Source organism: Engystomops pustulosus, chromosome 2 (assembly GCF_040894005.1).
Source record: "Engystomops pustulosus chromosome 2, aEngPut4.maternal, whole genome shotgun sequence".
NCBI classification, from domain to species: domain Eukaryota; kingdom Metazoa; phylum Chordata; class Amphibia; order Anura; family Leptodactylidae; genus Engystomops; species Engystomops pustulosus.
The window spans coordinates 260,835,674-260,860,198 of record NC_092412.1 but is presented as its reverse complement, the minus strand read 5'-3'; the positions used below and the strand labels follow the sequence as shown (position 1 = coordinate 260,860,198).

At 48.7% G+C, this 24,525-nt stretch overlaps 1 protein-coding gene across 2 annotated transcripts in view; it reads right to left on the bottom strand.

Annotated features, from left to right (window-relative positions):
• CASR (calcium sensing receptor) overlaps positions 1–24,525 on the bottom strand; it is an 87,621-nt gene that overhangs the window by 41,973 nt on the left and 21,123 nt on the right. Inside the window, exon 1 of one of the 2 annotated variants that reach the window (XM_072138969.1) lies at positions 12,672–12,746. The exons of the other annotated variant lie outside the window; for it this stretch is intronic. The gene's annotated coding sequence lies outside the window, so the exon portion shown is untranslated. Of the gene's footprint in view, positions 1–12,671; positions 12,747–24,525 lie in introns of those variants that run through there. 2 annotated transcript variants of the gene reach the window in all.

Genomic DNA, 24,525 nt, shown 5'->3' with positions numbered 1-24,525 from the left:
CCGGCAGCAGAATAGTGAGTGCAGCTCTGGGGTATAATACAGGATGTAACTCAGGATCAGTACAGGATAAGTAATGTCATGTATGTACACAGTGACTGCACCAGCAGCAGAATAGTGAGTGCAGCTCTGGAGTATAATACAGGATGTAACTCAGGATCAGTACAGGATAAGTAATGTCATGTATGTACACAGTGACTGCACCAGCAGCAGAGTAGTGAGTGCAGCACTTAAGTACAACCCTATTCTAAGAAACTTCCCTCTTTCCCCTCGCTATGCTATCGGCACATTATGAGAAAGTGAGCAGTTACCTGGAAGTTACGTGATGTATGTGCTATACGCATAGTGCACTGAGGTCACATGTTTCTATATGACCCCTGTGGTGTGAATGGTAGATAATTTACACAGAGGTTGATCCATAACTCTGGGAAGAGAGAATTAATGCAGGGATCCAAATAAGACCAGAACCCTGCAGAACCCTTCGTGTGTAGTATATGAAGCAGAGGCGCGGTGCTGCTCCCAATCCCGTAGAAACATTATGTTACAAGTCCTGGGTCTCTCCAGGCTCTGAACACTTCATCATTTACATATAGACTGGGTCGATGGCAGAATTCCTGACTTCAATAATGAGAGGTTCTGAGGCGACCACAAAGCTCTGGGGCCATTAGGTCCATTGCCAGTAACTGTGAGTAATGGTTCTGGGCACCGCAGAGAAGATGCAGCTCCTCGTCCTTTCTCATCATCGCTGAAATATAAATAATTAACGAGAAGTCTGGGATCCGGGCTGCAAGGTGAGACCTGACCTGATCTAGGAGTCTCTCATCTACTTCCTAACACCTTGAGCCCCACTACAAGAACATCTCTACAGAGAACCCAAGGACCATGAGGATGAGGTCCCCATCAGTGATAAAGAAGAAGCTTCCTCATCTGTAAGAATAAATGACCGGCTCGGATGGACACGTCGGAGGATGCAGTCATTTTTCAGTCTGATTAGGACTTGGTCCTTCATCAGAAGATTCTTCAGAGGCTTCTTCTGGACAGTGTCTTGGAAAACCTTCGAAAGAAACTGCTGGAGACGCCTCTACTGCATTTTTCAGGTTCTACTCCTTCTCCTTGTATTATTTTTATGTCAATGAGTGAATATGAAAGATAACAATTTACTGATGAACTGCTGGAGATGGTTCCAGGATTTCCTGCTAAGAGAGAGGGAGAGAGAGCTGCTACATTCACATCCTGGCTTCTGGTGGGATCACACACAGTCCTGGATGTGCGGGGGCTGCAAGATATCAGGGTGTACATTAGAGACGAGTGGCCACTGAACAGTCATTATAGAAAGTTGGGGCCCCTATGTAGCTAGTAATTTGGGCGCTCCCCGAATTCAACGCAGACATCCAGTCCACTCATCTCCACTGATCTCTAGTGAACATTGTCGGTTTATAACAAGGATTTTTTCCACTATTCTTAGGACCAGGGATTTTCCTGCCCGTTCTACATCACATTCAGTGACACCGCAGTCAATCGACGTGTTAAGTGGCTGATAACGAGAGACAATAGATTGTATCCATCACTCCCTAATTGTCTGTAATTTGGACTATTGGCCTCTGTATAGATCGGGCTGATGAGCTCCTCCTGTGACTAATGGATTGTTATTCATCTAAACGCCCTAAATCTGTCTCCCAGGTCACTGGTGTTGTGTCTATGAGACGATGTGATCACCGGGCTCCCCCCCCCACGCCCGGCTCCATCTGTCTGGTCGTGATATCTCTCCGAGGTCTCCCAGGTGAGGAGATCCCCATCTGTCTATACCGTGCTGACTTCTTACCTGTCAAGATCTTACTTTGGGACCTAAGTGCTTAAAAATGTAAGCCCATGAATTTGGGGTATCCCAAGGTCCACTCAGAGGTCTTCTGTGAACCTTCCATAACCATCCGAGATAGAGGGGATTAATGGCTTCTATCGAGGTCCCAGTGTCCTTCAAGGAGCTGTCAGGGTGCAGTGAGGACTAACAGGGGATGAAGAACCTTCTGTCCATACAAACTCTCAGAAAAGTGAACACACGATGGCAGGAGGAACCTGCAAATCCAGAAAAATTCTACCATGGCCAAAACAGAGAAAGCCAGAAATGACTTACACCATCTAGTAGATCTGAAGAACATTTTCTCTGAAATTATAGAAACCGCTGGCCCCAAAAATCCCCAAAACACATATTTGCCTTCAGTCTTTACCGATGTAGATGTAGCCACCCATAACTTGGACCTGATAACAAGAGAGGTCAATCCCAGCGAGGACCAAATCAGTTGGATTGTAAAGAGCAGTCCATGTGTTGGCTCCATGTCCCATCTCACTCCCGAACATCATGGTGGGGTTTTTCATAGCCCCACCTATGCAACAGCATGGGACTCCAGAAACCAGGGTGTCCTATTCAATGGATGGATGTAGGTTCACCCCGACTAATAACACTTAGGTCAGGGAGCCAGGAATGAGCAGGATGAAGACCACATCCTTCATATTTATTGTCTCTGATGTTTGTTCTATGAATGTTACCGGATACATTTTTGCTTGGAGCATTTACCCAAAACCTTGGAGGCTTTTTTCAAAATTGAAGTCATTTAATTTCAGGGAGATGGTTTTAGCTGAAATTGTCTTTTAATGGAGGAGTCATGAAACCTAATATCATCCATTCCTCAGAATAATCGCTATGTAATATCCATTCAAGCTGAAAGACCGAAAGATATTCCTTTTCATGTGGCACTAGTGAAGAGCCAATTCCCAGGCTACTCTCAGTCTGCCCCCTTCACCTGACTATAGTAGGGACTGGAGCAGGACTCCCATCAGTCTGCCTCCTTCACCTGACTATAGTAGGGACTGGGGCAGGACTCCTCTCAGTCTGCCCCCTTCACCTGACTATAGTAGGGACTGGAGCAGGACTCCTCTCAGTCTGCCTCCCTCACCTGACTATAGTAGGGACTGGGGCAGGACTCCTCTCAGTCTGCCCCCTTCACCTGACTATAGTAGGGACTGGAGCAGGACTCCCATCAGTCTGCCTCCTTCACCTGACTATAGTAGGGACTGGGGCAGGACTCCTCTCAGTCTGCCTCCCTCACCTGACTATAGTAGGGACTGGGGCAGAACTTCTCTCAGTCTGCCCCCTTCACCTGACTATAGTAGGGACTGGGGCAGGACTCCTCTCAGTCTGCCTCCCTCACCTGACTATAGTAGGGACTGGGGCAGGACTCCGCTCAGTCTGCCCCCTTCACCTGACTATAGTAGGGACTGGGGCAGGACTTCTCTCAGTCTGCCCCTTCACCTGACTATAGTAGGGACTGGGGCAGGACTCCTATCAGTCTGCCTCCTTCACCTGACTATAGTAGGGACTGGGGCAGGACTCCAATCAGTCTGCCTCCTTCACCTGACTATAGTAGGGACTGGGGCAGGACTCCTATCAGTCTGCCCCCTTCACCTGACTATAGTAGGGACTGGGACAGGACTCCTATCAGTCTGCCTCCTTCACCTGACTATAGTAGGGACTGGGGCAGAACTCCTCTCAGTCTGCCTCCTTCACCTGACTATAGTAGAGACTGGGGCAGGACTCCTCTCAGTCTGCCCCCTTCACCTGACTATAGTAGGGACTGGGGCAGGACTCCTATCAGTCTGCCCCCTTCACCTGACTATAGTAGGGACTGGGGCAGGACTTCTCTCAGTCTGCCCCTTCACCTGACTATAGTAGGGACTGGGGCAGGACTCCTATCAGTCTGCCTCCTTCACCTGACTATAGTAGGGACTGGGGCAGGACTCCAATCAGTCTGCCCCCTTCACCTGACTATAGAAGGGACTGGGGCAGAACTTCTCTCAGTTTGCCCCCTTCACCTGACTATAGTAGGGACTGGGGCAGGACTCCTCTCAGTCTGCCCCCTTCACCTGACTATAGTAGGGACTGGGGCAGAACTCCTCTCAGTCTGCCCCCTTCACCTGACTATAGTAGGGACTGGGGCAGGACTCCTATCAGTCTGCCCCCTTCACCTGACTATAGTAGGGACTGGGGCAGGACTCCTCTCGGTCTGCCCCCTTCACCTGACTGTAGTAGGGACTGGGGCAGAACTTCTCTCAGTCTGCCCCCTTCACCTGACTATAGTAGAGACTGGGGCAGGACTCCTATCAGTCTGCCCTCTTCACCTGACTATAGTAGGGACTGGAGCAGGACTCCTATCAGTCTGCCTCCTTCACCTGACTATAGTAGGGACTGGGGCAGAACTCCTCTCAGTCTGCCTCCTTCACCTGACTATAGTAGAGACTGGGGCAGGACTCCTCTCAGTCTGCCCCCTTCACCTGACTATAGTAGGGACTGGGGCAGGACTCCTATCAGTCTGCCCCCTTCACCTGACTATAGTAGGGACTGGGGCAGGACTTCTCTCAGTCTGCCCCTTCACCTGACTATAGTAGGGACTGGGGCAGGACTCCTATCAGTCTGCCTCCTTCACCTGACTATAGTAGGGACTGGGGCAGGACTCCAATCAGTCTGCCCCCTTCACCTGACTATAGAAGGGACTGGGGCAGAACTTCTCTCAGTTTGCCCCCTTCACCTGACTATAGTAGGGACTGGGGCAGGACTCCTCTCAGTCTGCCCCCTTCACCTGACTATAGTAGGGACTGGGGCAGAACTCCTCTCAGTCTGCCCCCTTCACCTGACTATAGTAGGGACTGGGGCAGGACTCCTATCAGTCTGCCCCCTTCACCTGACTATAGTAGGGACTGGGGCAGGACTCCTCTCGGTCTGCCCCCTTCACCTGACTGTAGTAGGGACTGGGGCAGAACTTCTCTCAGTCTGCCCCCTTCACCTGACTATAGTAGAGACTGGGGCAGGACTCCTATCAGTCTGCCCTCTTCACCTGACTATAGTAGGGACTGGAGCAGGACTCCTATCAGTCTGCCTCCTTCACCTGACTATAGTAGGGACTGGGACAGGACTCCTCTCAGTCTGCCCCCTTCACCTGACTATAGTAGGGACTGGGGCAGGACTCCAATCAGTCTGCCCCCTTCACCTGACTATAGTAGGGACTGGGGCAGGACTCCTATCAGTCTGCCCCCTTCACCTGACTATAGTAGGGACTGGGGCAGGACTTTTCTCAGTCTGCCTCCTTCACCTGACTATAGTAGGGACTGGGACAGGACTCCTATCAGTCTGCCCCCTTCACCTGACTATAGTAGGGACTGGAGCAGGACTCCTCTCAGTCTGCCTCCTTCACCTGACTATAGAAGGGACTGGGGCAGGACTCCTATCAGTCTGCCTCCTTCACCTGACTATAGTAGGGACTGGGGCAGAACTCCTCTCAGTCTGCCTCCTTCACCTGACTATAGTAGGGACTGGAGCAGGACTCCTCTCAGTCTGCCTCCTTCACCTGACTATAGAAGGGACTGGGGCAGGACTCCTCTCAGTCTGCCCCCTTCACCTGACTATAGTAGAGACTGGGGCAGGACTCCTATCAGTCTGCCCCCTTCACCTGACTATAGTAGGGACTGGGACAGGACTCCTATCAGTCTGCCCCCTTCACCTGACTATAGTAGGGACTGGAGCAGGACTCCTCTCAGTCTGCCTCCTTCACCTGACTATAGAAGGGACTGGGGCAGGACTCCTATCAGTCTGCCTCCTTCACCTGACTATAGTAGGGACTGGGGCAGAACTCCTATCAGTCTGCCCCCTTCACCTGACTATAGTAGGGACTGGAGCAGGACTCCTCTCAGTCTGCCTCCTTCACCTGACTATAGAAGGGACTGGGACAGGACTCCTCTCAGTCTGCCCCCTTCACCTGACTATAGAAGGGACTGGGACAGGACTCCTATCAGTCTGCCCCTTCACCTGACTATAGTAGGGACTGGGGCAGGACTCCTATCAGTCTGCCCCCTTCACCTGACTATAGTTGGGACTGGGGCAGGACTCCTCTCAGTCTGCCTCCTTCACCTGACTATAGTAGGGACTGGGACAGGACTCCTCTCAGTCTGCCCCCTTCACCTGACTATAGTAGGGACTGGGGCAGGACTCCAATCAGTCTGCCCCCTTCACCTGACTATAGTAGGGACTGGGGCAGGACTCCTATCAGTCTGCCCCCTTCACCTGACTATAGTAGGGACTGGGACAGGACTCCTCTCAGTCTGCCTCCTTCACCTGACTATAGTAGGGACTGGGACAGGACTCCTCTCAGTCTGCCCCCTTCACCTGACTATAGTAGGGACTGGGGCAGGACTTCAATCAGTCTGCCCCCTTCACCTGACTATAGTAGGGACTGGGGCAGGACTCCTATCAGTCTGCCCCCTTCACCTGACTATAGTAGGGACTGGGACAGGACTCCTATCAATCTGCCCCCTTCACCTGACTATAGTAGGGACTGGAGCAGGACTCCTCTCAGTCTGCCCCCTTCACCTGACTATAGTAGGGACTGGGGCAGGACTCCTCTCAGTCTGCCTCCTTCACCTGACTATAGTAGGGACTGGGACAGGACTCCTCTCAGTCTGCCCCCTTCACCTGACTATAGTAGGGACTGGGGCAGGACTCCTATCAGTCTGCCCCCTTCACCTGACTATAGTAGGGACTGGGGCAGGACTCCTATCAGTCTGCCCCCTTCACCTGACTATAGTAGGGACTGGGGCAGGACTCCAATCAGTCTGCCCCCTTCACCTGACTATAGTAGGGACTGGGGCAGGACTCCTATCAGTCTGCCCCCTTCACCTGACTATAGTAGGGACTGGGACAGGACTCCTATCAGTCTGCCCCCTTCACCTGACTATAGTAGGGACTGGAGCAGGACTCCTCTCAGTCTGCCTCCTTCACCTGACTATAGTAGGGACTGGGACAGGACTCCTCTCAGTCTGCCCCCTTCACCTGACTATAGTAGGGACTGGGGCAGGACTCCTATCAGTCTGCCCCCTTCACCTGACTATAGTAGGGACTGGGGCAGAGCTCCTCTCGGTCTGCCCCCTTCACCTGACTATAGTAGGGACTGGGGCAGGACTCCTATCAGTCTGCCCCCTTCACCTGACTATAGTAGGGACTGGGACAGGACTCCTCTCAGTCTGCCTCCTTCACCTGACTATAGTAGGGACTGGGACAGGACTCCTCTCAGTCTGCCCCCTTCACCTGACTATAGTAGGGACTGGGGCAGGACTCCAATCAGTCTGCCCCCTTCACCTGACTATAGTAGGGACTGGGACAGGACTCCTCTCAGTCTGCCCCCTTCACCTGACTATAGTAGGGACTGGGGCAGGACTCCAATCAGTCTGCCCCCTTCACCTGACTATAGTAGGGACTGGGGCAGGACTCCTCTCAGTCTGCCCCCTTCACCTGACTATAGTAGGGACTGGGGCAGGACTCCTATCAGTCTGCCCCTTTCACCTGACTATAGTAGGGACTGGGGCAGAGCTCCTCTCGGTCTGCCCCCTTCACCTGACTATAGTAGGGACTGGGGCAGGACTCCTATCAGTCTGCCCCCTTCACCTGACTATAGTAGGGACTGGGACAGGACTCCTCTCAGTCTGCCTCCTTCACCTGACTATAGTAGGGACTGGGACAGGACTCCTCTCAGTCTGCCCCCTTCACCTGACTATAGTAGGGACTGGGGCAGGACTCCAATCAGTCTGCCTCCTTCACCTGACTATAGTAGGGACTGGGACAGGACTCCTCTCAGTCTGCCCCCTTCACCTGACTATAGTAGGGACTGGGGCAGGACTCCTATCAGTCTGCCCCCTTCACCTGACTATAGTAGGGACTGGGGCAGAGCTCCTCTCGGTCTGCCCCCTTCACCTGACTGTAGTAGGGACTGGGGCAGGACTCCTCTCGGTCTGCCCCCTTCACCTGACTGTAGTAGGGACTGGGGCAGAACTTCTCTCAGTCTGCCCCCTTCACCTGACTATAGTAGGGACTGGGGCAGGACTCCTCTCAGTCTGCCCCCTTCACCTGACTATAGTAAGGACTGGGGCAGGACTCCTCTCAGTCTGCCTCCTTCACCTGACTATAGTAGGGACTGGAGCAGGACTCCTCTCAGTCTGCCTCCCTCACCTGACTATAGTAGGGACTGGAGCAGGACTCCTCTCAGTCTGCCTCCCTCACCTGACTATAGTAGGGACTGGGGCAGGACTTCTCTCAGTCTGCCCCCTTCACCTGACTATAGTAGGGACTGGGGCAGGACTCCTCTCAGTCTGCCCCCTTCACCTGACTATAGTAGGGACTGGGGCAGGACTCCTCTCAGTCTGCCCCCTTCACCTGACTATAGTAAGGACTGGGGCAGGACTCCTCTCAGTCTGCCTCCCTCACCTGACTATAGTAGGGACTGGGGCAGGACTTCTCTCAGTCTGCCTCCTTCACCTGACTATAGTAGGGACTGGGGCAGGACTCCTCTCAGTCTGCCTCCCTCACCTGACTATAGTAGGGACTGGGGCAGGACTCCTCTCAGTCTGCCCCCTTCACCTGACTATAGTAGGGACTGGGGCAGGACTCCTCTCAGTCTGCCCCCTTCACCTGACTATAGTAGGGACTGGGGCAGGACTCCTCTCAGTCTTCCCCCTTCACCTGACTATAGTAGGGACTGGGGCAGGACTCCTATCAGTCTGCCCCATTCACCTGACTATAGTAGGGACTGGGGCAGGACTCCTATCAGTCTGCCCCCTTCACCTGACTATAGTAGGGACTGGGGCAGGACTCCTCTCAGTCTGCCTCCTTGCAGGACTCTAATGGAGGCCAGAGGCCCAGATTTCTTTCTACCTACCTCCCCAGACACCAGTGGTGGCCCAGGGCTCAGACTCTTCTTACTTACTTTTTTTAAAACTTGGTTGAAGTATAGAACTTACAGAACAAGCCTCAGGCAATGGTTCACATGGGGGACAAGGACAGCAATGACTTATCCCGAGCAGGTTCAAGGGTCAGAGAACAATAAGCCTAGAAGAAGTGGAGAGTCACACATCGTGTAACCTGCGCACTACCAGGTGTCTGAATAGCTACAAGAACATTAAATCCTAATTTAAATGGGGAGTTAGAGGAAAAAATGAGGGACAGAATGAAAGAACGGGACATTATAGGAGGAGACTGTGACACTTGTGTGGCTGAATGACAGAGTCGGGGTAAACGCGGGGGCCGAGGGCAATGCTTTGTAATTGTGGTTTTTAAAGAAGTCCTTATTTTGGGTGGGTTCATTTGCTTGACAGGTTCTCTGGGTTCAAGGAGTCCCAAAGAAGTCAATGGAGCTTGTGTTTCATGGTTTAACCCCTTTAATGCCACCAATTAGGCAATGGGGTGGAGCTCAGTCCTGTATGGGCTCTATAGCCTCTATACTGACTGTCCCTATACCACCCCATGCATTACAGAGCCATTCTGCAATACTGTCCAGCAGGTGAAGGGTGAATCTCCCCCTTTAAGTAGAAGGGGACGCATTAGTATCATTTGTCTCCATTACAATTCATTACGTGAAGCAGCGCTGGTCAATGGCCGCCATTCCCAGAGGTTAATGAGAAAGGAGAGGATTATTGTTCCTTTCGTCTTGGATTAAGATGACATTGTGGATATTTGGAGCGTCGGCCCTTACCGGGTTTCATAGGCGACTCCTTCCATTAAATCGCAATTTTAGCTCCAAAATTTCACAGAATTGATGGTTAATGAGTTCATTGTCGGAAAGGAGCTGGCAATGTGAAGTGCGTCAGCGGCATTGATTTACAGGGACGGATAAATGGAGGCTCCGAGCGGAGACTTCTCCTCGAAAATTCACGGAACAAACAAACATCAGCGACCATCAATTATTCAGAGGGCACCGAGAACAAACAAAGCCTCGCCAGGTGCCCTCCGTCACCCCTCCAAATCACATTAGCGTCTTCCTGCCTCCGCTGCTGAGTAATCCACTGGAGAGATGAGCAAATATCCGTATCTCCTGGCCAAATACATGGGGAGGGGGCACCTGCTGGGAGACAGAAGCCCCCTCTACATGACCCGGGTGCACCGCCACCTATGCAGAATAAAGGTGCTACATGACACGAGGAAGAGACCACGCCATGACGTGTAGTGGTCATCAGGGCTACACCAGGCCTCTGCCTAGGGCGTCCACTTATGGAGGGCGTCATAAACGGATCCACCCAGGGCAGTCGGAGCACATAGAGCCAATAATACACATGGATGGGGTAACAGAGCCCAGAGTATATTGGCAGGTCTAATAGAAGTGGGGCACCAGGTGGTTTTAGTATTTAGGGTTGTGTACAGAGGGATGTAGTGGGGACAAGCCGGGTCATTGTGGGGGGAATAGGTGGTAAGTCCATAATAGTGGGGGCACAGAGGGTTATAGCAATCAGTGGTGGAAATACAAAGCTTAATGGTCTTTGGGATTGGGGATGGAGGGGTCAATGGTGGGGTAAACCAACCCGAATACTCACCCCCAGCTGAGTGCACAACCCAGCTGAGTGCATAAATACAGCACCATAACCCAGCTGAGTGCACAAATACAGCACCATAACCCAGCTGAGTGCATAAATACAGCACCATAACCCAGCTGAGTGCACAAATACAGCACCATAACCCAGCTGAGTGCACAAATACAGCACCATAACCCAGCTGAGTGCACAAATACAGCACCATAACCCAGCTGAGTGCACAAATACAGCACCATAACCCAGCTGTGTGCATAAATACAGCACCATAACCCAGCTGAGTGCACAAATACAGCACCATAACCCAGCTGAGTGCACAAATACAGCACCATAACCCAGCTGAGTGCACAAATACAGCACCATAACCCAGCTGAGTGCACAAATACAGCACCATAACCCAGCTGAGTGCACAAATACAGCACCATAACCCAGCTGTGTGCATAAATACAGCACCATAACCCAGCTGAGTGCACAAATACAGCACCATAACCCAGCTGAGTGCACAAATACAGCACCATAACCCAGCTGAGTGCACAAATACAGCACCATAACCCAGCTGAGTGCACAAATACAGCACCATAACCCAGCTGAGTGCACAAATACAGCACCATAACCCAGCTGAGTGCATAAATACAGCACCATAACCCAGCTGAGTGCACAAATACAGCACCATAACCCAGCTGAGTTCATAAATACAGCACCATAACCCAGCTGAGTGCATAAATACAGCACCATAACCCAGCTGAGTGCATAAATACAGCATACCTCTCAACATATCCCGGAAGAGACAGACGGACAAAATGATGGCAAAATGACAGCGATTTCCCCTAATTCACACCCCTAATCACACCCCAAATTTGTATTACTAATAATCATCTTCACAATAATAATAATAGTAATAATAATCATCTCCATAATAATAAATACGTTTTTGCCTGGGATTTGAACCCACAACCTCCAGGTGCAGAGCATGCACAAAGCTCCAGGTGCAGAGCATGCACAAAGCTCCAGGTGCAGAGCATGCACAAAGCTCCAGGTGCAGAGCATGCACAAAGCTCCAGGTGCAGAGCATGCACAAAGCTCCAGGTGCAGAGCATGCACAAAGCTCCAGGTGCAGAGCATGCACAAAGCTCCAGGTGCAGAGCATGCACAAAGCTCCAGGTGCAGAGCATGCACAAAGCTCCAGGTGCAGAGCATTCACAAAGCTCCAGGTGCAGAGCATGCACAAAGCTCCAGGTGTGGTCACACGTTGCAGTTAAAACTGCATCGCAATCAGCTTTGAGGAGGTTTTAGGTGCAGTTTTGTCAATTGAACAGGTGAAAGACATTTGTGGAGCAGGTTTCCCCTTCAAAATCAAACTCACTCATTGGGGCAGATTTACTTACCCGGTCCGTTCGCGATCCAGCGGCGCGTTCTCTGCGCTGGATTCGGGTCCGACCGGGATTTATGATGGTAGTTCCTCCGCCGTCCACCAGGTGGCGCTGCTGCGCTGAAGTCCGCTGGAATGCCTCGAAATACACCGGCCTATCCTGGATGAAGGTGAGTGAAATTTTCGCAACACAATTTTTTTTTTAAATGCGGCGGTTTTTCCGAATCCGTCGGGTTTTCGCTCGGCCACGCCCCCCGATTTCCGTCACGTGCATGCCGGCGCCGATGCGCCACAATCCGATCGCGTGCGCCAAAATCCCGGGGCAATTCAGGTACAATCGGCGCAAATCGGAAATATTCGGGTAACACGTCGGGAAAACGTGAATCGGCCCTTAGTAAATGACCCCCATTAAGTTCATGTCTTTCACCTGTTCAATTGACAAAACTGCACCTGAGCGTGCATTCACACGTTGCAGTTAAAACTGCATCGCAATTAGTTTTGAGGTGGTTTTAGGTGCAGTTTTGTCAATTTCATAGGTGAAAGACATGGACTGAACGAGTGAATTTGATTTTGAAGGAGAAAGCTGCTCCACAAATTTCATTCACCTGTTGATTTGATGTCTTTCACTTGTTAAAATAAGTAATATCACCTAAAACCAACCCAAAACGAATTGCAATGCAGTTTTAACTGCAACGTGTGAACGCACCCTAAATAAAACAATTAGATAATAAGGTGCAGGGAGGAGGAACCCACCCCAGGAACCACTCCAGAAAGCAGATTCCAGATTGTGGATTTCTGTAATGTGCCCATAGGAGATACTGATTTTCTATGACTACAGGATCAGACTACAAGGAAATTGTTGTCTGTTGTCATGGAAACGTATAGATCTACAGCTGAGAAAAATAATTACCTGATACTGTGCCAATGTAGCTAATTTTCCCCCTACAAAGAATAAGAGGTCGTTCACCTGTAAGAGACAAAGTCTAAAAATCCAGGAATATTACACTGGATGATTTATACATAATGAATTAGCATTTTATTACATGAAATGCGTATTTGATCCCCTACCAACCAGCAAGAATTCTGGTTCTCTCTGAGCTGTAGAAGCTCCTCCTACTTTGCACTCATCACATGTAGAAGCTCCACCTACTCTGCACTTGTCACATGTAAAAGCTCCTCCTACTCTGCACTCATTATTACCTGTGTTCCCTCCTACTCTGCACTCATCACCTGTAGAAGCTCCTCCTACTGTGCACTCATTACACATAGAAGCTCCTCCTACTGTGCACTTGTTACATGTAGAAGCTCCTCATACTCTGCACTCATTATTACCTGTGTTCCCTCCTACTCTGCCCTCATCACCTGTAGAAGCTCCTCCTACTGTGCACTCATTACATGTAGAAGCTCCTCCTACTCTGCACTTGTTACATTTAATAGCTCCTCATACTCTGCACTCATTATTACCTGTGTTCCCTCTTACTCTGCACTTATCATCCTGCAGGACATAAAAGGTTCCCCTGATCACACCAGCATATGCTCCGCCCCTATGACCATCGGGTGATCAGGAGGAGGCAGAGGAGAAGGTCATGTTGTCAGATGAAACCAAAATGAAACTTTGCGATATTAACTACAACTGCTGCGTATGGAGAACGAAGATGGATGAAGACAACCCCAAGAAGCATGGGAAGGACATCAGACTACGGGGGAACTTCTGCACAAGCAACAAGATGACTGCACCATAATGGAAGAAGGATGGATCAACCTCCTTCCCTCAGTCATTGAAGATGGGTTCGTGGCTGGGTCTTCCAGCATGAAGATGGGTTGTAGCTGGGTCTTCCAGCATGAAGATGGGCGGTGGCTGGGTCTTCCAGCATGAAGATGGACGGTGGCTTGGTCTTCCAGCATGAAGATGGGTTGTAGCTGGGTCTTCCAGCATGAAGATGGGTGGAGGCTGGGTCGTCTATAAATACTTGTGGTGGCTGGGTATTCGACCATGAAGATGGGTCAAGGCTGGGAAGATGGGTCAAGGCTGGGTCTTCCACCATGAAGATGGGTCAAGGCTGGGTCTTCCACCATGAAGATGGGTCAAGGCTGGGAAGATGGGTCAAGGCTGGGTCTTCCACCATGAAGATGGGTCAAGGCTGGGTCTTCCACCATGAAGATGGGTCAAGGCTGGATCTTCCACCAAGAAGATGGGTCAAGGCTGGGTCTTCCAGCATAAAGATGGGTCAAGGCTGGGTCTTCCACCATAAAGAAAGGGGGTGGCTGGGTCAATGCAGAACAACGACCTAAAACACACAGCCAGAACTAAGGGTTCCTCCACACCTTCAGTTCTTCAGATGCAGTCTATGCCCAAACCAGGAGTGAAGTGAGGGGAGGAGCAGCACCTCTTAATAATAAGTCCTCACCCATCATGATCCACACCTGCTTTTGGCTTCAAAAACTGAATCTGAACATGTGGCTGCAACCTAAGAGGAGTAGCTTTATACAAGGCATTTCAAGGTCCAGGAGTGTTCTGTCCCGTCTCCAGACCTAAACCCAATTCAAAATCTATAGAGGAAGATGAAACTCATTGTTACTAAGTGACAGTCCCAGAACCTGTGAGACCTGGAGAAGATGAGTATGGAGGAGCAACAGTCCCTGCTGCTAACTACAAGAGCTAGGAGAACCTACAAGAACCTACAAGAACCTTCAAGAACCTACAAGAACCTTCAAGAACCTTCAAGAACCTACAAGAACCTACAAGAACCTTCAAGAACCTTCAAGAACCTTCAAGAACCTACAAGAACCTTCAAGAACCTTCAAGAACCTACAAGAACCTACAAGAACCTTCTTCTTTTGGATCAAATCCACATGTCAGACATAAGACAATGGATATGTTCCCATGAGACCCCTGGAAGTGTCATGGAGTAGGACCCTGATGGACCTAGATATGAAGTATCACACATGGTCATGATGACGTCGCGCCGTCCGGAAGAATGTGAAGGTGATATTATTCCGGGGGAGGTGCGAGAAGTTTCCCCGCAGTCACAGTCGGATAATCCTGGCCAATGGCAGCGGCGCCCCACGGCCGGGTGACGGGTGACTTTCAGAGGCGCCATGCCTCATTTAGTCTTAGTAATAACCTAATTGGACTGGAAAAATGCAAGGACAGGAGCGTGAAAGCAAAATCACAACAGCTTAGCCGAGTTTACCGAAGCATCGGAAAAAGGGAGATGACACAGATAAGGCGGAATTTACACATTGCTGCCTGTCATTAGCTCAAAGTGTTTAATAGTGGAAAATTAACAATTAACCCCTTAGAAGATACATCAACAATACATAGGATCAGACACATTCTACCTGTAACACTTAAAGGGAGGGGGTAATGGAGGGATCTTCATGTAAACTAATGGACACAACAATGGACACCAGGGATCTCATCCTGATAACATACTGGGCTGTTCTGACCATAGGAAAACAGCATATACAGACACAGCACAGAACTACTACTCCTATCCTGTATATACAGACACAGTACAGAACTACTACTCCTATCCTGTATATACAGACACAGTACTACTACTCCTATCCTGTATATATGGGCACAGCACAGTACTACTACTCCTATCCTGTATATACAGACACAGTACAGAACTACTACTCCTATCCTGTATATACAGACACAGTACCAGTACTCATATCCTGTATATACAGACACAGCACAGAACTACTACTCTTATCCTGTATATACAGACACGGTACAGAACTACTACTCCTATCCTGTATATACAGACACAGCACAGAACTACTACTCCTATCCTGTATATACAGACACGGTACAGAACTACTACTCCTATACTGTATATACAGACACAGCACAGAACTACTACTCCTATCCTGTATATACAGACACAGCACAGAACTACTACTCCTATCCTGTATGTACAGACACAGTACAACTACTCATATCCTGTATATATGGGCACAGCACAGAACTACTACTCCTATCCTGTATATACAGACACAGCACAGAACTACTACTCCTATCCTGTATATACAGACACAGCACAGAACTACTACTCCTATCCTGTATATACAGACACAGTACAACTACTCATATCCTGTATATATGGGCACAGCACAGAACTACTACTCATATCCTGTATATAAAGACACAGAACAGTAATACTACTCCTATCCTGTATATATGGGCACAGCACAGTACTACTACTCATATCCTGTATATAAAGACACAGGACAGTACTGCTACTCCTATCCTGTATATATGGGTACAGCACAGTAATACTACTCCTATCCTGTATATATGAGCACAGCACAGTACTACTACTCCTATCCTGTATATATGGGCACAGCACAGTACTACTACTCCTATCCTGTATATATGGACACAGTACAGTACTACTACTCCTATCCTGTATATGTGGGCACAGCACAGTACTACTACTCCTATCCTGTATATACAGACACAGCACAGTACTACTACTCCTATCCTGTATATATGGGCACAGCACAGTACTACTACTCCTATCCTGTATATACAGACACAGCACAGAACTACTACTCCTATCCTGTATATACAGACACAGCACAGTACTACTACTCATATCCTGTATATAAAGGCACAGTACAGTACTATTACTCCTATTCTGTATATATGGACACAGCACAGTACTACTACTCCTATCCTGTATATACAGACACAGCACAGTACTACTACTCATATCCTGTATATAAAGGCACAGTACAGTACTACTACTCCTATCCTGTATATACAGACACAGCACAGTACTACTACTCATATCCTGTATATAAAGGCACAGTACAGTACTATTACTCCTATCCTGTATATATGAGCACAGCACAGTACTACTACTCCTATCCTGTATATATGAGCACAGCACAGTACTACTACTCCTATACTGTATATATAAGCACAGTACAGTACTATTACTCCTATCCTGTATATATGGGCACAGCACAGTACTACTACTCATATCCTGTATATACAGACACAGCACAGTACTACTACTCATATCCTGTATATAAAGGCACAGTACAGTACTATTACTCCTATTCTGTATATATGGACACAGCACAGTACTACTACTCCTATTCTCTATATACAGACACAGCACAGTACTACTACTCCTATCCTGTATATACAGACACAGCACAGCATTACTACTCATATCTTGTATATACAGACACAGGACAGTACTACTACTCCTATCCTCTATATACAGACACAGCACAGTACTACTACTCATACCCTGTATATAAAGACACAGGACAGTAATACTACTCCTATCCTGTATATATAGTACAGCACAGTACTACTACTCCTATCCTGTATATATGGGCACAGCACAGTACTACTACTCCTATTATGTATATACAGACACAGCACAGTACTACTACTCATATCCTGTATATACAGACACAGCACAGTACTACTACTCCTATCCTGTATATAAAGGCACAGTACAGTACTACTACTCCTATCATGTATATATGGACACAGCACAGCACTACTACTGCTATCCTGTATATATGGACACAGCACAGTACTACTACTCCTATCCTGTATATACAGACACAGCACAGTACTACTACTCCTACCCTGTATATATGGACACAGCACAGTACTACTTCTCCTATCCTGTATATATGGACACAGCACAGTACTACTACTCCTATCCTGTATATATGGATACAACACAGTACTACTACTCCTATTCTGTATATATGGATAAAACACAGTACTACTACTCCTATCCTGTATATATGGGCACAGCACAGTACTACTACTCCTATCCTGTATATATGGACACAGCACAGTACTACTACTCCTATCCTGTATATATGGGCACAGCACAGTACTACTACTCCTATCCTGTATATATGGGCACAGCACAGTACTACTACTCCTATCCTGTATATATGGGAAGAGCAGAGGACTATCCTACATAGTTGATGAGAATCCACTATAAACCCATCATGGAATGAGATTAGGGAAAGTCATGTGCACCCAGTGCAGAGGGGCAGGGAGTCAGCCCCGCCCTCTTCTACCTCCCACCCTTAACAGGTTAATGAGTGACTCCGAGCAGAGCCCAAACAAGGAGAAAGGAATCCAAAAGATACAAAGTATCAACATTATTATACAATATTATTACACATGTATTATACAATGTATCCATTTGCCAAAACCGAAGCATCGCTCTGCAGATCCTCCAAATATGTGCAAGACTCTGTATGTAGGATATTATTATTATTATTTATTATCACAATATATAAGGAGGCACAGGGTGCAATGCTCTGCAGCAGTGGAATAGTCTGCAGAGCCTTGTTCTGTGGCTGAGGGTGAGGAGCACAGGGTCCCACATCACATGACTGCGGGGTGCGCTGCCAGTGCTGCTCTGTGATTATTCATCTCCAGGTGTGAACACGGAGCTACTCCTGTATGGGCGACCCCGTGACCCTGCACTGCATCCTGGGAAATTCTCAGAAATCGCATCTGAGCTGTGTGCGGGCAACTACAACTTCTGCAGGAGAGAGAGGGATAAAAAATGTTTTACACAGCCCGGCGCTGCGCCTTTATCCACACCTTACTACACCCCCACACAGCAGTCCCCCCATCTTATTGTCCCCCCAACTGCTCCCACCCTTATTGTGTCCCCCAGCAGGTCCTCCTCTTATTGTGTCCCCCAGCAGCTCCCCCTCTTATTGTGTCCTCCAGCAGCTCCCCCTCTTATTGTGTCCTCCAGCAGCTCCCCCTCTTATTGTGTCCCCCAGCAGCTCCCCCTCTTATTGTGTCCCCCAGCAGCTCCCCCTCTTATTGTGTCCTCCAGCAGCTCCCCCTCTTATTGTGTCCTCCAGCAGCTCCCCCTCTTATTGTGTCCCCCAGCAGCTCCCCCTCTTATTGTGTCCCTCAGCAGCTTCCCCTCTTATTGTGTCCCCCAGCAGCTTCCCCTCTTATTGTGTCCCCCAGCAGCTCCCCCTCTTATTGTGTCCCCCAGCAGCTCCCCCTCTTATTGTGTCCCCCAGCAGGTCCCCCTCTTATTGTGTCCCCCAGCAGCTCCCCCTCTTAATCTGCCCCCAGTAGATCCCCCTTGTAATACAGCCTCCTCAGCAGATCCATTCTTATTGTGCCCCCTGAGCAGTTTCCCCTCTTAAAGAGCCTCCACAGCAACTCCCCCCATTATTGTCCCCCCAGCAGGTCCCCTTCTTATTGTGTCCCCAAGCAACTCCCCCCATTATTGTCCCACCAGCAGCTCCCCCTCATATTTCCCCCCCAGCAGCTCCCCCTCTTATTGTCCCCCCAGCAGCTCCTCCTCTTATTGTGCCCCCAGCAGATCCCCATCTAATGCAGCCTTCCCAATTGATCTCGCTGTTATTGTGTCCCCTAGCAGCTCCCCCTGATACTCTACCATCTCTCAGCAGTCCCCCCTCTTATAGTGCACCCCCATCAGTGCCCATCTTATAGCTCCACCCCCAGCAGCTACCCTCTTATAGTGCCCCCTAGCAGCTCCCCCCCTGTATAATAACCCTCAGCAGTCCAACTATTATAGTACCCTCCCCAGCAGCTACCCCTCTTATGCACTACCCCACAGCAGATCCCCCTCTTAGAGTGCCCCCTCCAGTAGTTCCCCCTCGCATAGATCCCCCCAGCAGTTCCCCCTTGTATAGTGCCCCCTCCAGCATGTTCCCCCTTGTATAGTGCCCCCTCCAGCATGTTCCCCCTCTATAGTGCCCCCCAGCAGTCCCCCCTCTTATAATGCCCCCTCCAGCAGTTCCCCCTCCTTTAGTGCCCCCTCAGCAGCTCACTTATTGTTCCCCCCACAGAAACTACACCACCTATTGTGCTCCCAAAATAACACACATATTCCCCCTCTTCCCTCCTCCTGCTGTATGCACCATGAAAGTGAGCAGGCAGATGACATCATCAACAGGCGCCTGTGGAAGATGGCGATGTAACAAATCACCTGCAGGACCCCGGGACAGAGCCCAAAAACAGGGACTGTCCAGCTGGATCCGGGATGGTTGGGAGGTATATATAATATTTCTGTCAGACCTGTAAGTTAGAAGGTTAAATGGTGAAGTGCAGGTGACCTCAGTGTATTCTCTAAAAAATCCCCTTATATTATAGGAGTAGTAGTACTGTGCTGTGCTCATATATACAGGATAGGAGTAGTAGTACTGTGCTGTGCCCATATATACAGTATAGGAGTAGTAGTACTGTGCTGTGCCCATATATATACAGGATAGGAGTAGTAGTACTGTGCTGTGCCCATATATACAGGATAGGAGTAGTAGTACTGTGCTGTGCCCATATATATACAGGATAGGAGTAGTAGTAGTGTGCTGTGCCCATATATACAGGATAGGAGTAGCAGTACTGTGGTGTGTCCATATATACAGGATAGGAGTAATAGTACTGTACTGTGCCTTTATATACAGGATATGAGTAGTAGTACTGTACAGTGCCCATATATACAGGATAGGAGTAGTAGTACTGTGCTGTGCCCATATATGCAGTATAGGAGTAATAGTACTGTGCTGTGCTCATATATACAGGATAGGAGTAGTAGTACTGTGCTGTATCCATATATACAGGATAGGAGTAGTAGTACTGTGGTGTGTCCATATATACAGGATAGGAGTAATAGTACTGTACTGTGCCTTTATATACAGGATATGAGTAGTAGTACTGTACAGTGCCCATATATACAGGATAGGAGTAGTAGTACTGTGCTGTGCCCATATATGCAGTATAGGAGTAGTAGTACTGTGCTGTGCCCATATATACAGGATAGGAGTAGTAGTACTGTGCTCTGCCCCTATATATACAGGATAGGAGTAGTAGTACTGTGCTGTGCCCATATATACAGGATAGGGGTAGTAGTACTGTGCTGTGCTCATATATACAGGATAGGAGTAGTAGTACTGTGCTGTATCCATATATACAGGATAGGAGTAGTAGTACTGTGCTGTGCCCATATATACAGGATAGGAGTAGTAGTACTGTGCTGGTCTCATATATACAGGATAGGAGTAGTAGTACTGTGCTGTGCTCATATATACAGGATAGGGGTAGTAGTACTGTGCTGTGCCAATATATACAGGATAGGAGTAGTAGTACTGTGCTGTGCCCATATATACAGGATAGGAGTACCAGTACTGTGCTGTGTCCATATATACAGGATAGGAGTAGTAGTACTGTGCTGTGCCCCTATATATACAGGATAGGAGTAGTAGTACTGTGCTGTGCCCATATATACAGGATAGGAGTAGTAGTACTGTGCTGTGCCCATATATACAGGATAGGAGTAGTAGTACTGTGCTGTGCCCATATATACAGGATAGGAGTAGTAGTACTGTGCTGTGACCATATATACAGAATAGGAGTAGTAGTACAGTGCTGTGCCCATATATACAGGATAGGAGTAGTAGTACTGTGCTGTGCCCATATATTCAGGATAGGAGCTGATAGTTATGTTGCTCGCTGTACACAGGGCAGGATATGTTGTTGTGGATGAAGCTGCAGATTTCCTGTTATAATTTAATATAGAGGAAGACGAGATCTCAACTAGATGTAATAAGATATTTTTTTTCCTGGAAAACATCCAAACAGATGGAAAAAAAGCTAATTTATAAAACCTCCTATGTCCAACAATTAGTAACTGCAGTTTCCTGTCTGCTTTATTTCCTGCATGTATTTGTGTTACACAGCACAGAATCTCTGAAATATTCATATTCTTGTAGATCATCATTTCTACATAGAATATTCTCTATTCATATTTGGATGCACTAGAGACCATACAGACAGTGTTATGCCACGGAAAGATGTCTCATCAGACCTCACACTGCTGTGCTCTTTGCTCCCTGCAGCCAGTGTTATGTATTGTCCCTGGAGAGATGTGTAATCAGACCTCACACTGCTGTGCTCTCTGCAGCCAGTGTTATGTATTGTCCCTGGAGAGATGTGTAATCAGACCTCACACTGCTTTGCTCTGTGCTCCCTGCAGCCAGTGTTATGTATTGTCCCTGGAGAGATGTGTAATCAGACCTCACACTGCTGTGCTCTGTGCTCTCTGCAGCCAGTGTTATGTACTGTCCCTGGAGAGATGTGTAATCAGACCTCACACTGCTGTGCTCTGTGCTCCCTGCAGCCAGTGTTATGTATTGTCTCTGGAGAGATGTGTAATCAGACCTCACACTGCTGTGCTCTGTGCTCCTTGCAGCCAGTGTTATGTATTGTCCCTGGAGAGATGTGTAATCAGACCTCACACTGCTGTGCTCTGTGCTCCTTGCAGCCAGTGTTATGTATTGTCCCTGGAGAGATGTGTAATCACACCTCACACTGCTGTGCTCTGTGCTCTCTGCAGCCAGTGTTATGTATTGTCCATGGAGAGATGTGTAATCATACCTCACACTGCTGTGCTCTGTGCTCTCTGCAGCCAGTGTTATGTATTTTCCCTGGAGAGATGTGTAATCAGACCTCACACTGCTGTGCTCTGTGCTCTCTGCAGCCAGTGTTATGTATTGTCCCTGGAGAGATGTGTAATCAGACCTCACACTGCTGTGCTCTGTGCTCTATGCAGCCAGTGTTATGTATTGTCCCTGGAGAGATGTGTAATCAGACCTCACACTGCTGTGCTCTGTGCTCTCTGCAGCCAGTGTTATGTATTGTCCCTGGAGAGATGTGTAATCAAACCTCACACTGCTGTGCTCTGTGCTCTCTGCAGCCAGTGTTATGTATTATCCCTGGAGAGATGTGTAATCAGACCTCACACTGCTGTGCTCTGTGCTCTCTGCAGCCAGTGTTATGTACTGTCCCTGGAGAGATGTGTAATCCGACCTCACACTGCTGTGCTCTGTGCTCTCTGCACCCAGTGTTATGTATTGTCCCTGGAGAGATGTGTAATCAGACCTCACACTGCTGTGCTCTGTGCTCTCTGCAGCCAGTGTTATGTATTATCCCTGGAGAGATGTGTAATCAGACCTCACACTGCTGTGCTCTGTGCTCTCTGCAGCCAGTGTTATGTATTATCCCTGGAGAGATGTGTAATCAGACCTCACACTGCTGTGCTCTGTGCTTTCTGCAGCCAGTGTTATGTATTGTCCCTAGAGAGATGTGTAATCAAACCTCACACTGCTGTGCTCTGTGCTCTCTGCAGCCAGTGTTAGGTATTGTCCCTGGAGAGATGTGTAATCAGACCTCACACTGCTGTGCTCTGTGCTTTCTGCAGCCAGTGTTATGTATTGTCCCTGGAGAGATGTGTAATCAGACCTCACACTGCTGTGCTCTGTGCTCTCTGTAGCCAGTGTTATGTACTGTCCCTGGAGAGATGTGTAATCAGACCTCACACTGCTGTGCTCTGTGCTCTCTGCAGCCAGTGTTATGTATTGTCCCTGGAGAGATGTGTAATCAGACCTCACACTGCTGTGCTCTGTGCTCTCTGCAGCCAGTGTTATGTATTGTCCCTGGAGAGATGTGTAATCAGACCTCACACTGCTGTGCTCTGTGCTCTCTGCAGTCAGTGTTATGTATTGTCCCTGGAGAGGTGTGTAATCAGACCTCACACTGCTGTGCTCTGTGCTCTATGCAGCCAGTGTTATGTATTGTCCCTGGAGAGGTGTGTAATCAGACCTCACACTGCTGTGCTCTGTGCTCTCTGCAGCCGGTGTTATGTATTGTCCCTGGAGAGGTGTGTAATCAGACCTCACACTGTTGTGCTCTGTGCTCTCTGCAGCCAGTGTTATGTATTGTCCCTGGAGAGATGTGTAATCAGACCTCACACTGCTGTGCTCTGTGCTCTCTGCAGCCAGTGTTATGTATTGTCCCTGGAGAGATGTGTAATCAGACCTCACACTGCAGTGTTCTGTCCTCTCTGCAGCCAGTGTTATGTATTGTCCCTGGAGAGATGTGTAATCAGACGTCACACTGCTGTGCTCTGTGCTCTCTGCAGTCCAGTGTTATGTATTGTCCCTAGAGAGATGTGTTATCAGACCTTTGTGTACTTTCTTGGTAGCAGCAGGACTGTGAAATATGGATTCATACACTAGGATTTTAGCTGTTCCAAGTGCTGTGCTCTGTGCTCTCTGCAGGCTATGTTCGGTATGGTCCCTGGCAATATGTGTACAGTCAGGTCCATAAGATTTGAGAATGATACAAATGTTACTTTTTACAAAGTCTCCGGCATCAGGTGTTATAATGGTAATTTGCATATTCTCCAGAATGTTATAAAGAGGGATCAGATTAACAGCAATTCATTGCAAAGTCAATAGTTGCCTAGAAAATGAACTTTTTCCCCCAAAACACATTTCCCTTCATTGCAGGCGCCTTAGGCGGAGCAGCGGCCATGGTGTCAGTGATGTCTCCAGTAACACAGGTGCGGGGGCTGATGGGGACAGGGCTGGGGACAATGTGTCATGTGTAAGTAACAATCACCACTGGGCAGTATAATAGGAGCAGGTAACATGGTGTCAGTGATGTCTCCAGTAACACAGGTGCAGGGGCTGATGGGGACAGGGCTGGGGACAATGTGTCATGTGTAAGTAACAATCACCACTGGGCAGTATAATAGGAGCAGGTAACATGGTGTCAGTGATGTCTCCAGTAACACAGGTGCGGGGGCTGATGGGGACAGGGCTGGGGACAATGTGTCATGTGTAAGTAACAATCACCACTGGGCAGTATAATAGGAGCAGGTAACATGGTGTCAGTGATGTCTCCAGTAACACAGGTGCGGGGGCTGATG